Below are 16,110 nucleotides of genomic sequence, written 5' to 3' on the forward strand. Positions count from 1 at the left end.
AAGCAAAAAACAAACAGACAAACAAAAATGAAAAATTGATAGACTGTCTGAAAACTGTGATTAGAAAAAAAAGTCTGGCTACCATACATAGTGGAATTAAATTTGAAGTTGACCTTCAGGTATCATTACTCATCAGTCTCAAAGGATCCATGAAGAGGGAGTCAGTAAGTAAGCAGGAGTCCAGAGATTAAGCAAAGAGATCCTTATTTTGCTATTCAGGTAGATATTCATTTAGAGCATCTACTGAGTATAGGGTAAAATATTATTTTTATACACTGCTTTTAGGCAGCATTCTGCAGTATTAGCAAGACAAATCTAAACCAATCACAGCAAAGGTCAGTTTTAATATCAACTGCATATCAGGAAGGGTTAGACTCAGTTTATCTCAAAGAAATATTTCTGAGGGAAAGGGACATGTGCATTTTTCAGCCTATGGAATATAGAATAATAAGAATCATCTGCACAGCTGAAGTCTACAGTCATATTTTCTCACACTTATTTCAAGAAAGTATAAATTAAAACTTCCCAGAATTCTTAGAACCAAAGGACAAAGTAAAAAAAAATAAAAAGAATTCGCCATCCACATCCAGAAAAAAAAAATGAAAACTTCCAGGAGTATTATATCCAAAATCCAAAGATTCCATGTAAAAGAAAAAATGTAACTTAAACTACTAACAAGAAGGTGTTCAAATACCAAGGGGCCACAATAAGGTTGACATTAGACTTAGCAGTTACCATTATAAAGGACAGGAGAGCTTGAAATATGACATCCCAAATGGCAAGAGATAAAGATATCAGATAGCAATTAGAAAGCAAGGATAATCCACCTAGCAAAATTAAATATAATTTTACAGGAGGGAAATGGACTTTTAATAGGAAAAAATATTCTAAGTATTCCTGATGTAAAGGCCACAAACAAGTAGACATTTAGAAATGGAAATACAGGTACAAAGAGAAATAGAGAAACATATATTTGTTTACTTGAAAGGGAGATAAATTGTTTACATATTAATAGTGGGACAAGAAACAAATGTCCACTCAGAACTCTAATATCTTTAAGGGTCATAGATAAAGGTTAAAACAACAAAGAATTTATGAGTGACTTTGTCCTGTTTTAGTGGTTTTAGGAGAAGACAAAAATGAGAGGGACAGGGACAATAATGGGGGAGGAAAGAGAAAGAATGGGAGGGAAATCAATATCACAAAATAGTGGTGCATAGAATGAAGAGTATATAGTCATGGAAGAAGGCACCCTACAAACTTTACTTTAATATAGTGATGTGCTGGTAAATGTTTAACAACTGGATCTTGGGGGTGGCATAAACACATATACACTTTTTAGTTTAATCTGAATTATTAGCATGCTCTCCATCACTTTATTAAACCTAGGCACTCCATAAAATAATAAGTCAAAATCTGATTTGTAACATTTGTTGTTTTCCAAGGTATAAATGCTCATACTGAAAATTCAATAACAGGCTCATAAGTCAATGTGAGTTGGCTCCAGAGTACTCCTACTTTCACCTGAATCAGATAAAGGAAGATTGAACACAAATCCCCACTTACACACATACTCACATATAAACAGATTTCAGTACAGAAAGTAGATTAAACTTGTGAGAGGACAAAGACAAAGGAGGAGTAGAGAAGGTGCTAAGAAAAAGGACAGAATACATAATGGAATAGTCATAAGCAAAATAAACTAGGATGTTGGAGGGAAGAATGCAAAAGAAAGATTAAAAGGAACAGAAGAAAGAGTAAAAACCTGTATCAGAAATGGGATAAAGGCAAAAGAAGACCTGCAACAGAGTGGAAGCAGGTAATTTCATTTATAAGATCACAAGTGTAAGTATAACTCCCTCTTTTCTAACACCTTATCTATAAAGCTGGAGGTGAAAGAAAATAGGAAAAAGTACAAGAGGATAGAATGGAGGGAAATACACAGCTCACAATAATAACTGTGAATGTAAACACTATGAACTCACCTATAAAATGGAGGATAGCAGAGTAGTTTAGAAAGAAGAATCCCATAATATGTTAATTAAAAGGAACAATCAACATAGATTTAAAATAAGGGGCTAGAGCAAAATCTGTTGTGCTTGATATGAACCAAATAATAAACAAGAAGAAAGTTAAGAATCTGACTAGTACATTAGAAAAATTAGAAATGACAGCTCTCTGGTGATAGATAGATAGATAGATAGATAGATAGATAGATAGATAGATAGATAGATAGATAGATAGATAGATGGACGGATGGACAGATGGATGGATGTGTATATATATATACACACAAATATATATGCATACATACATATATACACACATATAACATACACACATGTATTTCTCAGCTGTATGTGGCACCTTTACAAAAGTTGACCATATGTTGGGGCATAAAGACCTTACCAAAATATAGAAAAACAGAGATGTTAAACACATTATAAGATCTGGAATTCCCCTGGCTGGGGAACCCTGTACCTCCCCCAAAACCATGGGATCTTCTTTTTTATACCAAAGGAAGAGACTATGGAGTTCTCAAATGATTATAGGTAGTTGTTCAATCAATCATTATGAATACTTATAAACAGGGGCAATCATCAGTCTGGGGCAGCAGCCAGATAGTTTTGTGGATCCCTGCTCAAGAACCCCAAAATCCCCATGGTAATTACAGAAAACAGACAAAGGGAGGAGGAGCTAGAGAGTGCATCACTACTGATTGTGTATATTTGGGGTTTTCTGCTTAATAGTGAGCTTGGGAATTAAACCAATATTATGCCCAAACATAAGTTTGTGTATTGATCGTGTCCTTGTCACAATAATCTTGTTCTGGCTTTCATAGGTCACAGAATCTGAAATTTTGACTTGGTGTCTAAGTTATGATTTAGTATCTAAGTTACAATTTGTAAACAAGTTGCCATGTTCAGGCTCCCACCTTTCACAGAGTTTTAGTTTTTATAACTTTTCACTTATTAATGTATTTTAGGGCTTTTTCCCAGTGCTATTTTGGGGTGGGGTAGAGGAAAGATGGGGAGAAAATTTGTAACTCAAAATCTTGTGGAAATGAATGTTGAAAATAGAAATAAGCAAATTAAAAAAAAAACACAAGATATAAATGAAGTCTCAAAGCCAAAAACTCTGGGACTAGATAAATTTGCAGGTAAATTTTCTCAGACATTCCAAAAAAAGTCATTCCAATATGCTTTAAAACATTTACAATAATAAGAAAAGGAAGCACATTTTTTTATCTTCTTATAATACAAGTACAGTTTTGATACCTAAACCTGGGAGAAACAAAACAGAGAAGGAAAATTTCAGACCAATATTCCTAATAAACATTGATGCAAACATTTTAAATAAATATTTTCAAGTAGGCTGCAACAACATATTAGAATGACATACACTATGTCCATATTGTGTTCACGCCAAGAACACAGAACACAGCATAAGGAAAGACTACAATATATATTCAAATTAATAATACAAATTATATAAAATACTATTGTATCAATAGATGTTTAAAAGATTTTTTAAAATAAAATCTAACGTATTTCTCTTAAAATTATAGAAATCATAGGAATAAATGGACCTTTCTTTTATACAGTAAGCACAAATATTATATGTAATGGGTGGAGGGGGAAAGCATTTCCAATAAGATAAAGCAAAGATGCCCATTATCACCACTACTATTTAACATAACACTAGAAACACTAGCTATGGCAGTAAGACAAGAAACAGAAATTAGGGGAAGAAGCATAGGCCTGAAGTAAACAAAATTATCACTTTTGTAGGTATGACTTTGTATCCTAGAGAGGCAACAGAAACTAGAAACACAAAGAGTCAACTAAAAAATTAATTGAATTAATGACTTCAGCAAAGTTTCAGTAATATAAAATAAATCCTCACAAACCATCGGCATTCCTATATGTTACCAACAAAATGCAGCAGAAATAGTTGGACAGGGGTGACTAGGTGGCACAGTGAATAGAGCGCCGGCCCTGGAGTCAGGAGGACCTGAGTTCAAATCCGGCCTCAGACATTTAACACAAAAACTAGCCTTGTGACATTGGGCAAGTCACTTAACCCCAATTACCCTACCTTCCCCCCTCCAAAAAAAGCAAAAAAAAAAAAAAAGAAATAGTTGGACAGAGAAATTCCATTCAAAATAACCACAAAAGCTACAAAAAAATTGGGAACATATCTATCAAGATTCACCCAGGGACTATATGTATTCAACTATAAAACACTTCACAGAAATAAAGACAGACCTAGATAAATGGAGAAATATTGATTGCATATGAGTAAGTTAAACCAATGTAATAAAAACCTAAACTAATTTACTTATCTAGTGCTATACCAGTGAAACTCCCAAAAGAATGTTTTATGGGAACAAATTCAGTCCACTGCGCTCCAGGCACTTTGGAGAGAAGGGCACAGGCGACTTTGGGCACTACTGACCAAGGCAAACTGGGACAGGAGCCGGGAGAGTCAAGCCAAGAAAGAAGATCATGATGGAAGGTGTCAAGGCAGAGCAGCTGGACAGCATGCCTCAGGATTTGTCAGAGGCCCTGAAAGAAGCCACAAAGGAAGTTCACACCCAGGCTGAGAATGTGAATTCCTGAAGAACTTCCAGAAGGGACAGGTGCCCCAGGAGTGCTTCAAGATGGTGAAATAATCTTCTCTGTATCACATCTATTTGGCCTTGGAAGAGGAGCTGGAGCAGAACAAGAACCACCCTGCCATCACCCCAATCTACTTCCCTGATGAACTGAACTGGAACCCTGCCCTGCAGCAGGATATGGAGTTCTGGTATGGCCCCCAGTGGAGGAAGGAGATTCCCCTACACAGCAGCCACAGAGAAGTACTTAACTGGGCTTCATGATGTGGGCCACACTGAGCCTGAGCTGCTGGTGGCCCACGCCTACACACACTACCTGGGGGACCTCTCTGGGGATCAGATCCTTAAGAAGATTGCCCAGTGGGGCGGCCAGGTAGCACAGCGAGTAAGAGCACCGGCTCCAGTGTTGAAAAAAACCTGGAGATCGAATCCCGGGCTCAGACACTTAGCACCCACCCAGAAACACCTGGCCATGTAACCTTGAGCAAGTTACTTAACCCCGATTGCTTTAAAAAAAAAAAAAAAAGAAGATTGCAAAAAAAAAGAAGATTGCCCAGAAGTCCCTGGGGCTACCCAGCACAGGGGAAGTGGTGGCCTTCTTCAGTTTCCCAGCCATTGCCAATGCCACCAAATTCAAGCAGCTTTACCGCTCCCGAATGAATGCCATCGAGATGAGCCCAGCCACCAAGACGAAGGTGGTGGAGGAGGCACAGACATTCTTCCTCCTAAACATCCAGATGTTTGAGGAGCTGCAGGAGTTGTTACCTAAGAGCCAGGATAACGGAAATGTTTCTGGGAAGCAGGAGCTTCGGAAAAGGCCTGGCAGCAAAGGACAAGGCCCGACTTCCACAGAGACTGCTGCCTCAAAGCCCCAGCAAAGTCTCCTCTCCCACTCACCCTTCCTCCGCTTGATCCTCACCCTTTCCATCGTGGCCACAGTTGCTGTGGGGTTCTATGCTATGTGAATAAAACAGAAAAGACACTTCAGAGTGACCTTGCATGGCCTCCCCTACTGAACCTACAGACTGCTTCCAGTGTGAAAAAATTCACTCGATGGGCCTTCTCTGGTCATTATGGGTCAGGTTCCCCTTTACTGGAAAAGATGGAGGAAAACCCCACTCTGACTCAAAGCACCTCTGGCCTGAACTTTGAACTTTTAAGGGGGCCCTCAGGGGCTGCCCAAAGATGTAGCACTCTCTCCGGGTTCCTACCAGGAACACCCCAAAGAGACCAAATTTCCAGCCCTGAGAAATGACCTGCCAAACCCAGCACCTGGGCTCCCTGGCTCCCTGTTTGACGCCTTTCCCTTTGGCCTGTAGACTGGCTTTTGTTTTTGTATTTCAGAATGTTGTGTCTTGTTAAGAAGCCAGTCTTCTGTGGGTTTTGTTTGGTCCAGTTTTCACAATGTTTGGGTGTTTCTTTTTCCCCCAGGGTCAGGTGGGATGGTATTTGCCTCATTTTGTTGGGGGTGTGTTTGTATGTGTGTGTTTTTTTAAATAACATGGTTTGAATGTCGATGTGCTTGAGCCTGTCTGTGTAAACTTTCAATAAACAGTGTTTCTTAACTTCTGAAAAAAAAAGAATGTTTTATGGAATTAGAAAAATAATAATGAAATTTATTTGGAAGAACAAAAGGTCAAGAATCTCAAAGGTAATAATGAAAAAAAGTGAAAATAAAGGGGAGATCTATGAATACCAGAACTAAAACTGCACAACAAAACAGTAATCATTAAAATAATTTGTTACTGGTTGAGAAAAAAAAGAGATCATTCATTGGAACTTATTAGGTATACAAAATACAGAAGCAAAAAAACACAGTAGCATATCATTTGCTAAACTCTGTTAGTAGAGGAAGGATTCATTTGACAAAAACTGCAAGAAAAACTGGACAGAAGTCTGGCAGACATTACAGATAAATCAGCACCTCATACCATACATCATGATAAACTCCAAATGACCTAGACATTAATATAACAAACCAATTAGAGGAACAAGGAAGAAATTACTTCATCACTAAATAAATGATAGAGAGGATCACAAAATAAAATGGACAATTTTGATTTTATAAAATTTAAAAGATTATGTACAAATAAATATAATTTAGTTAAGATTATAAGGAAAATAGGTAACTGGGGGAAGAATCTTTGCATCAAGTCTCTTTGATAACAGTCTCATATCTAAGATATTTAAGAAACTGATTAAAATTTAACACTAAGAACCATTCTCCAATATATACTATAAATGGTCAAACAATATAAACAAGCAGTTTTCAAAGTGAAAAATTCAAGCATATGAAAAATTAGAAAAGGAGATACAGAATCTTAAGGAAGAAAATGACACCTTGAAAATCCAAATTGGGAAATGGGAAGCCAGCAAAGTTATGAGAAGAACTAAAAAGAAAAAATATATATAAAGAATGAAAAAATAGATGAGAATGTGAAACATCTCATAAGAAAAACAAAAGATCTAGAGAACAGATCAAGAAGAGAAAATAAGAATAATTGGACTACCTGAAATTTGTAATTAAAAAAAATCTTGATACAGTAATACAAGAAATAATTAAAGAAAATTGTCTTGAGGCATTAGAACAAGAGGGGAAAGTAGAAATAGAAAAAATCTACTGATCAGTACCTGAAAGAGATCCTATGAGAAAAACTCACAGGAATATTATAGTTAAATTTGGAAACCCCCAAATCAAGGACAAAATATTATAAGCAACAAGTAAACAAACAATTTGCATATGATGGTACCACAATTAGAATCACACAAGACCTAACACTGGTAACACTAAAAGGTCTCGGAATACTATACATTGAAGAGCAAAAGAACGAGGCCTCCAGTTGAAAATATCATACCCAGCAAAGCTAAGCATAATTCTGAATGAAAAAAAAATGAACATTTGATCTACTGTCAGATTTTCAGGACTGTTAAAGAAAAACAAAATGTGAACTCAAGAGAAGATTTGACATGGAAAAGCTAAGGGAAATATAAGGTACATAATTGCAAGAGACTAAATAAGTTTTAGTATTTGTCTAAAATTTTTTTTAAAAAAATTTTAAAAATGACTGTACATTTCCTTTGACCATTTCTCATTTGACTTTTGGGAAAAGGATTTTTTGTCTTATAAAATTTAATCAGTAGAGTGTGTGTGTGTGTGTGTGTGTGTGTGTGTGTGTGTGTACTGGAAATGTGACCTTTATCAGAGAAGTTTGCTGAAAAAATTTCCCAATTAACTGCTTCCCTTCTAATTTTAGTTGGTCAGCCAATAAGCATTTATTAAGCACTTGCTATGTGTCAGGCACTGTGCCAAGCACTGAGGATACAAAGAAAGGCTAAAGATTGTCCCTGCTTTCAAGGAGCTCCCAGTCTAATGAGCTATGTACAGGATAAATAGGTAATAATTAGCAGAAGGAAGGCACTAGAATTAAGAGAGGTTGTGGAAGGTTTCCTGAAGAAGATGGGATTTTAGTTGGGACTTAAGAAAAGTCAGGGAGGTCAGCAGTTAGAGTGGAGAGAGAGCATTCCAGGCATGGAGGACAGCCAGAGAAAATACCCACAGCTGAGAGATGGAAGGGCTTGTTCATAAAATGGCCAGGGGGCTATGTCACTTTATCTCACATAAAGAGTATGTGTAAGGTAGTAAGGTGTAAGGAGACTGGAGGGGGGTGGGGCAGGTTATAAAGGACTTTGAATGCCATTTTTTATTTGATTCTGGAAGCAATAGAGAGCCACTGGAGTTTATTGAATGGCAGGGGAGGGGGAAGAGGGACATCATCAAACCTAAGCTGTAGGAAAATCACTTTGATGGCTGAATGGAGGATAGATTGGAGTGAGGAGAGACTTAAGGCAGGCTGACCCACAAGCAGGCTACTACAATAATCCAGGTATGAGGTGATGAGGGCCTGTATCATGGTGATGACAATGTCAGAGGAGAAAAGGAGATACATTCAAAAGATGCTACAAAAGTGAAATTGACAGACCTTGGATATGGAGGTTGGATATAGTTATGGGGGTGAGATATAGTTAGCAATCCAGGAAGATTCCTAGGTTTTGAGTCTGAGGGTCTGGGAGGATGGCATTGCCCTCTGAATGGGGAAAGTAGGAATGGGGCAGGGATTAGGTGAAGAGATAATGAGTTCTATTCTGGGCATATTGAGTTTAAGATGTCTACTGGACATGCAGTTTGAGATGTCTGAAAGGTAGTTAGGATATGATATTAGACATTAACAGAAAAATTGTGGTAGAAAAGGTAGATTTGAGAATCATTAGCATAGAGATGGTTATGAAACCCATGGAACCTGATGAGATCACCATGTGCAATAGTACAGAGGGAGAAGAGAAGAGGGCCCAGGCAGAGTCCTGTATGACTGCTAGTTAGAAGGAATGATCTGGATGAGGATCTAGCAAAGGATGCCGCGAGGAGTGATAGGTGGGAGAAGCAGGAGAGCGAGTCCTGAAAAGCTAGAGAGGAGAGTATTGAGGAAAAGAGGGTGATTGAGAATGTCAAAGGCTGCAGAGAAGTCAAAAAGGGTGAGGATTGAGAAAAGGCCAGTGATCATTGACAACTTTGGAGACAGCAGTTTTGGCTGATGATGTCAGAAGCCCGATTGTAGAGAGATAAGAAGAGAGTGAGGTGAAATGAAGTGCAAGCACCCATTATAGACAGCCTTCTCAAGGACTTTCCACCACATAATGTGGAAGAGATGCAAGACAATGATCAGCGGAGAAGGATATATCAATCGAGGATATTTGGAGGATGGGGGAAGATCTGGGCAAGTTTGTAGGCCCAGGTATGATCCAGTAGACAGGGAGAGACTGAATATAAGTGAGAGAGTGTGGATGACAGAGAGGGCAATCTATTGGAGAAAACAGGACAGAATGTGATCACCTGTGCAGAAAGAGAGGTTTGCCTTCCAGGGAGAAGCGTCACTTCTTTCTGTAAAACAGGGGTGAAGCAGGAGATAGTGGCAGAAGGCATATGAGCAAAAATTAGATGGCAAAGAGAGAGCTCATGGCAAAAGGCCTCGTCTTTTTTCAGTAAAATATGAAGTAATGTTCTCAACTGTGATGGTGGTAGGGAGGGGGAGCTGTGGGAAGTTTGAGGACGGTGAAAAGATTTGGAATTGCTGCTATGGTGAGTGGTATAATGAAGTTGATCTGGGAATAAGTATTGCAACAGTGAGGGCCCTGCTGATAATATGAAACATAAATTTCTAGTGCATCTAGAGTAATGGTTGCCTCATTTTCTCCACCTTCATTCAGCAGCACCTGTGTAGGAGCAAAGGCAACAGATGGTGGGAGTTAGGCAAGACTGAGGCTTGGCATATCTGAGATTTGATGAGGTGGCTAGAGATTGAAGAGACGAGAATAGTATAAAATCTAACTAGTTCAAGCAAAGGATCAAGATGGGAAGAGGAGAGTATGGCTAATGTAGGGGGCATGGCCTGGAAGGGAACTGAGGGCTTGAGGAATTGAAGTCATGGTATGAATGAGTAAGCACAGTGCAGTATGGGAAGGCAGAGGGAAAGGTAGAAAATCAATAGATTGCGATTAGAGAAGGGAATTTCAGAATTCTTGAATGTGGAAGTAGTGCATTTGTGGGTGATGGCAAGATCAAAGGTATGATAATCTTTATGTATGACTGAGGTGGGGTGAAAGAGTAGGTCATGGGAAATAAGTAAGTTAACTATGAGGTTATAATGTTTGAGAGTGTATCAAGAATATGTATGTTGAAGTATGGGGGTAGGAGTTGAGGGGGAAAGAATGATTTTGATCCAGGTGCTGAATTCATTTAGGAAGGAAGGTTGGGGGACAACAGCTATCAGGATTTTGATTAGTTGTTAGGTGTGAATTTATGAGCTTCAAAGGAGCAGAAATTAATTAGTGATGGTGATAGAGGAAAAACCTGTTAAGTAGCAATGGGGAGGAAGGAGAAATCCAACTCCCTGCCACCCTCATGGTGACTGAGTCAAAGGGAATGAGTGAAAGTGCAACCAGATAGAAAGTGTGACCAGAGAAACTGCATTATCAGGAAAGAGCCAGGTCTCAGTGATAGCCAGAGCAGGGGAGTAGTAGAAAAGAGAAAGATTTAAAGGTATAAGTAAGTTTGTTGCCTAAGGAACAGTCATTCCAGAGAACACAGTAGAAGAGATGAATGGCTTTGATTTGGGGCATTGAGGGGATGGAAATAAGGTAGTTGGGGATGGGGAATGGGGTTTAGATGATGACCTACAGGGGTTCAAAATCAATGGGATGTGGAGAATAAAACCAATATTTAGGAAGATTTTCAAAGTTAATAGTATTGTGAGGTGAGGGCAGATCCTTTCAAATCCTTGAACAGTTCAGATGAAGGAGCAAGAACTTGGAGCAGATGGAGTGGATACTCTCCCAAAGGCAGGAAACTAAGTTGAAGACTTGATAGAATGGCACACTCTCCCACACCTCAGCATCAGGAGCCTGGTAAGAGGGAATAACATTGGGGAAATGTTCATTGCTCGTGGGTTGGCTAAGGCAATATAATAAGATTGACAATACCACCTAAATTAATTTAGTTATCTTGTGACATGCCAATCAAACTACCAAAGGATTACTTTAAAGAGTTAGAAACAGTAACAACAAAATACATCTGAAGGAACAAACTGGCAAGACTATCAAGGAAATCAATAATGAAAGAATGGGAAGGAAGGGAGCCTAGTAGTATCAGATCTCAAACTATACTACAAAGTCATAATCATCAAAACAATTTGATACAGTCAATTCTGCTATAATGTGACATGTATTCCCCAAAATTTAGGGAATTTCCTATATAAAATTGCACAATAGAAACAATAGAGCTTATGGGGGAAATGGAGTTAGGGACTAATGATTAAAAATTTGATCAGTGATACATTTTATTTTGCTTTTTGGAGGGCAATTGGGGTTCAGTGACTTGTCCAAGGTCACATGGGTAGTTTTGTGTTAAGTGTCTGAGGCCAGATTTGAACTCAGGTCCTCCTGACTCCAGGGCCGGTGCTCTATTCACTGTGCCACCTAGCTGCCCCAGTGATACATTTTTAAACATATAAGATCCTTGGGGCAGCCAGGTAGCACAGCGAGTAAGAGCACCAGCTCCAGTGTTGAGAAGACCTGGAGATAGAATCCCGGGCTCAGACACTTAGCACCCACCCAGAAACACCTGGCCGTGTAACCTTGAGCAAGTTACTTAACCCCAATTGCTTAGGGGAGGCCAGGTGGCTCAGCGAGTAAGAGCACCGGCTCCAGTGTTGGGATGACCTGGAGATCGAATCCTGGGCTCAGACACTCAGCACCACACCCAGAAATAACTGGCTGTGTAACCTTGAGCAAGTTACTTAACCCCGATTGCTTAAAAAAAAAAACAAACATATAAGATCCTAATAAAGTAGTAGCAGTTTTATATATGTTAAATGGTTAAGAAATAAATTAATACTACAATAATAAGTGGAGGAGGCCATGGACTGAGGTTGCTGACTGAGGTTGCTGCTTGACCTCTGTTCTGGTTCCCACAACTAAGTCAGGTTAGCAAAGTCATGTGCAACTCTGGGCCTCAAGCTCTATGGTAGAAGGGGGGTGGGAAGTGGAATACAAACCAGTCCTCTGTTGACAATTCCTATTACCCTAGAAGAAACACAATAAATATGGCACTTTATCTTGGAAAAATGACTGAGGTTTGCTTGTGAAAGTAAGAGAAAGAAGGGTTGCAGCTTGTGAATTACAAAGTAGAGCAGTTTTCTGTGTTCTCACTGTTTCTAATGGAAGAAATGGCACATACACAAACTAAAATTTGTATTATTCCCAAAATGTTCCCAACATGTCAATTGCATAGGAATAAATTTGCATTTTTGAAACTGTAAAACTAACTGTACTAGGTAAGAAATAGTTTGATCAGATGAACAGATTAGTTACACAAACTATGAAAGTAAATAAGCTCAGTAACCCAGTCTTTGATAAACTCAAAAATCCCAGCTATTTGGACAAAAACCCACTATTGGACAAAAACTGTTGGGAAAACTTGAAAAGAATCTGGCAGAAACTAGATATAGACCAATATTTCATACCATATACCAAAGTAAGTTCAAAACAAATACATGATTTAGACACAAAGGGGGACATCATAAGCAAATTAATGGAGCACAGAGAAACTTGCCTGTCATATCTATGGAAAGCAAAAATTTTCAAAACCAAAAAATAGGCAAAATGGATAATTTTGATTATATAATATTAAAGGTTTTTTTTTCTACAAACAAAACCTGTAACACAGGTAAAATTAGAAAAGAAACAGGAAACTGAGGAAAATCTTTGCATTAAATTTCTCTGATAAATATTTCATTTCTTAGATATACAGGAAACTGAATCAAATTTATAGGAATAAGAGCCATTGCCCAATTGATCCACTTCCATTAGAGGATAGGAACAGACAATTTTCAAAAGGAAGAAACCCAAGGTATAGTCATGAAAAAATGTTCTAAATCACTAATAACTAGAGAAATGCAAATTAAAACTCTGAGGCACCATGTCATACCCATCAGGTCTACAAAATTAAGAAAAAGTGAAAATAACAAATGCTGGAAGAGCTATGGGAAAACAGGTACATCAATGCATGGTTGGTGGATCTGTGAACCAGTCCAGCCATTATAGAAAGTAATTTGGAACTATGTCCCCAAAGCTATTAAAATGCGTATGCCCTCTAACCCAGCAATACCGCTACTAGATCTATAGTACAAAGAGATCAAAAGAAAAACAACCCACATATACAAAACATATTTATAGCAATTCTTTTTGTGGTGGAGAAGCAATGAAAATTGAGGGGATGCCCATTAATTGGGGAATGGTTTAGCAAGTTATAGTATACAGATGTGATAGAATGCTATTGAGTTGTAGGCAATTATGAAGGAGATGATTTAAGACAAACTTGGGAAGACTCAAATGAACTGATGCAAACTGAATTGATCAGAACCAAGAGAACAATTTCCACAGCAACAGCAATATTGTAAAGATTATGAAGGATTGGAGGGGGCGGAGCCAAGATGTCGGAGTAGAAGCACGACCCTCCCGCGGCTCCGGCTTCCACCCTCCCCAATCCATGTAAAAAGGGGACTCTAAACAAACTTTGGAGCTGCAGAACCCACATAATGACACAGAGAAGCTAACCTCCCGCTGAGGACAGCCCCGGCAGGCCGGCAGGAATCGGCCAGCACAGCGCTCTGGGAGCCGAGCCCAGCACCACGCTGAGGCTTTAGCCCCAGGGCGGGCCTGACCAGCCACCTGCCAGAGGGACTCCAGATCAGCAGCAGCTTTGGCCATTTCCAGATTTATCAATACATAGATGCGAAAGACAAGGTGAGAGGCCAGTGCAGTCTGGACTTTGGGACCAGTTAGTGGGAGTGCGTGGCTTTTAGCCCTGGGGCGAGAAACCACTGAGACACCAGCACAGCCTGCCAGTGCCACGTGGCGGCTTCAGCTCCTGGCCTGCAGAGTGTAGGGGGACCAAGCACCAGTCTGAGGGGTAATCGCTCTTGCTTTAACCTGCTTGGATCTGGATTGCAGTCTAGGGTGGAGGTCCTGGGGTGTGTGTCCAGCTTGCCAGAGCGTGTGGAGACCTCAGAGAGGGCACCCATCTAATACCTCTGGCAGCTGAGAAAACCCCAGCGTTTGGGACAAAAACTCCCCTGTCTGGTGGCAGAGTCCTACCGTGGCAAAAAGCCCAAAAGTCAAATAATTGAGTGGCAAAATGAGCAGGCAGAGGAAACAAAGCAGACAGAAGATTCCAACATTATACTCCTATTTTGGGGACAAGAAGGAGCAAGGCATGGAACAGGAGGAAAACAGTGAAGTCAGTACTCCTGCACCAAAAGCTTCAAAGGAAAATACAAGCTGGTTACAGGCCATAGAGGACCTTAAGAAGCAGATAAGAGAAGTGGAGGAAAAATTGGGAAGAGAAATGAGAACAATGCAAGAAAATTATGAAATGAGAGTCAACAGCCTGACTGAAGAAAATAATACCTTAAAAAACAGACTGACTCAAATGGCAAAGGAGGCTCAAAAAGGCAATGAGGAGAAGAATGCCTTAAAAAGTCGAATTTGCCAGATGGAAAAAGAATCTCAAAAGCTCACTGAGGAGAATCATTGCTTCAGAATTAGATTGGAGAAAATGGAAGCTAATGACTTTATGAGAAATCAAGATGCTGTCAAACAGATCCAAACAAATGAAAGAATAGAAGGCAATGTGAAATATCTCAGGGGAAAAACCACTGACCTGGAAAATAGATCCAGGAGAGATAATTTAAAAATTATTGGACTACCTGAAAGCCATAACCAAAGCAAGAACCTAGAAAGCATCCTCCAGGAAGTTCTCAAAGAAAACTGCCCTGATATTTTAGAACGAGAGGGCAAAATAGAGGTTGAAAGAATCCACCGATCACCTCCTGAAAAAGATCCCAAAAAGAAAACTCCTAGAAATATTATAGCCAGGTTCCGGAATTCCCAGATTAAGGAGAGAATATTACAAGCAGCCAGGAAGAAACAATTTGAATATTGTGGAAACACAATCAGGATAACCCAGGATCTGGCAGCTTCTACACTGAGGGATAGAAGGGCCTGGAATGTGATATTCTGGAGGGCACAGGAGCTGGGATTAAAACCAAGAGTCACCTACCCAGCCAAACTGAGTATCATGTTTCAGGGGAAAATATGGTCATTCAGTGGAATAGAGGACTTTCAAGCATTCTTGCTGAAAAAACCAGAGTTGAATAGAAAATTTGACATTTAGATACAAGAAGCAAGAGAAGCATGAGAAGGTAAACAGGGAAAAGAAATCATAAGGAACCTATCAAAGTAGAACTATTTTTTTTTGAAGCACTCGAGGTTGGGTGACTTGCTTGGGGTTGTATGGCCAGTTGTTGTTTCTGGGTGTGGTGCTGAGTGTCTGGGCCTGGATTTGATCTGGGTCGTCCCAGCACTGGAGCCGGTGCTCTTGCTCACTGAGCCACCTGGCCAAAGTTGAACTATTAACATTCCTACATGGAAAAACAATAATTGTAACTTATGAAACTTTTCTCAGTAGTTGAAGGGATTAGAAATATATATATATATATATGTCTTTATATGAGGGTATGCGGGCACATGAATACATATGTGAATGTGTGTATATACTTTTACAGATATACATAGATAGGGGGCATGGGACCAATTTAACAGGAAGGGATGATACTTAAAAGGTGAAATTAAGAGGTGAGAGGAATATAATGAGAGGAGATGGGGAGAGATAGAGTGGGGTAAACTATCTCATACAGAAGAGGCAAGGGGAAATGGTTACAATGGAGGGGAAGAATAGGAAGGCAAAAGGGAATAGGTCAACCTTATTCCTATTGAATCTGGCCTGAGGAGGGAGGGAAATACACACTAAATAGGGGATCTCACCCTCCAGGAGAATAGGGGGGAAGGGGATGTGAGGGGGGATGATGGAAGGGAGGGCA

General features: G+C 39.4%; 1 protein-coding gene and 1 pseudogene across 1 annotated transcript in view; both read left to right on the plus strand.

The window, feature by feature from the left end:
- VAMP7 (vesicle associated membrane protein 7) overlaps positions 1 to 16,110 on the plus strand; it is a 427,850-nt gene that overhangs the window by 205,615 nt on the left and 206,125 nt on the right. The gene's annotated exons all lie outside the window — the stretch shown is intronic.
- LOC138142627 (heme oxygenase 1-like) lies at positions 4,350 to 5,928 on the plus strand (annotated as a pseudogene).

This window comes from Petaurus breviceps, unplaced genomic scaffold (assembly GCF_028583685.1).
Source record: "Petaurus breviceps papuanus isolate PSGF00001 unplaced genomic scaffold, PetGlider_PUasm1.0 90601, whole genome shotgun sequence".
Taxonomy (NCBI): Eukaryota; Metazoa; Chordata; class Mammalia; order Diprotodontia; family Petauridae; genus Petaurus; species Petaurus breviceps.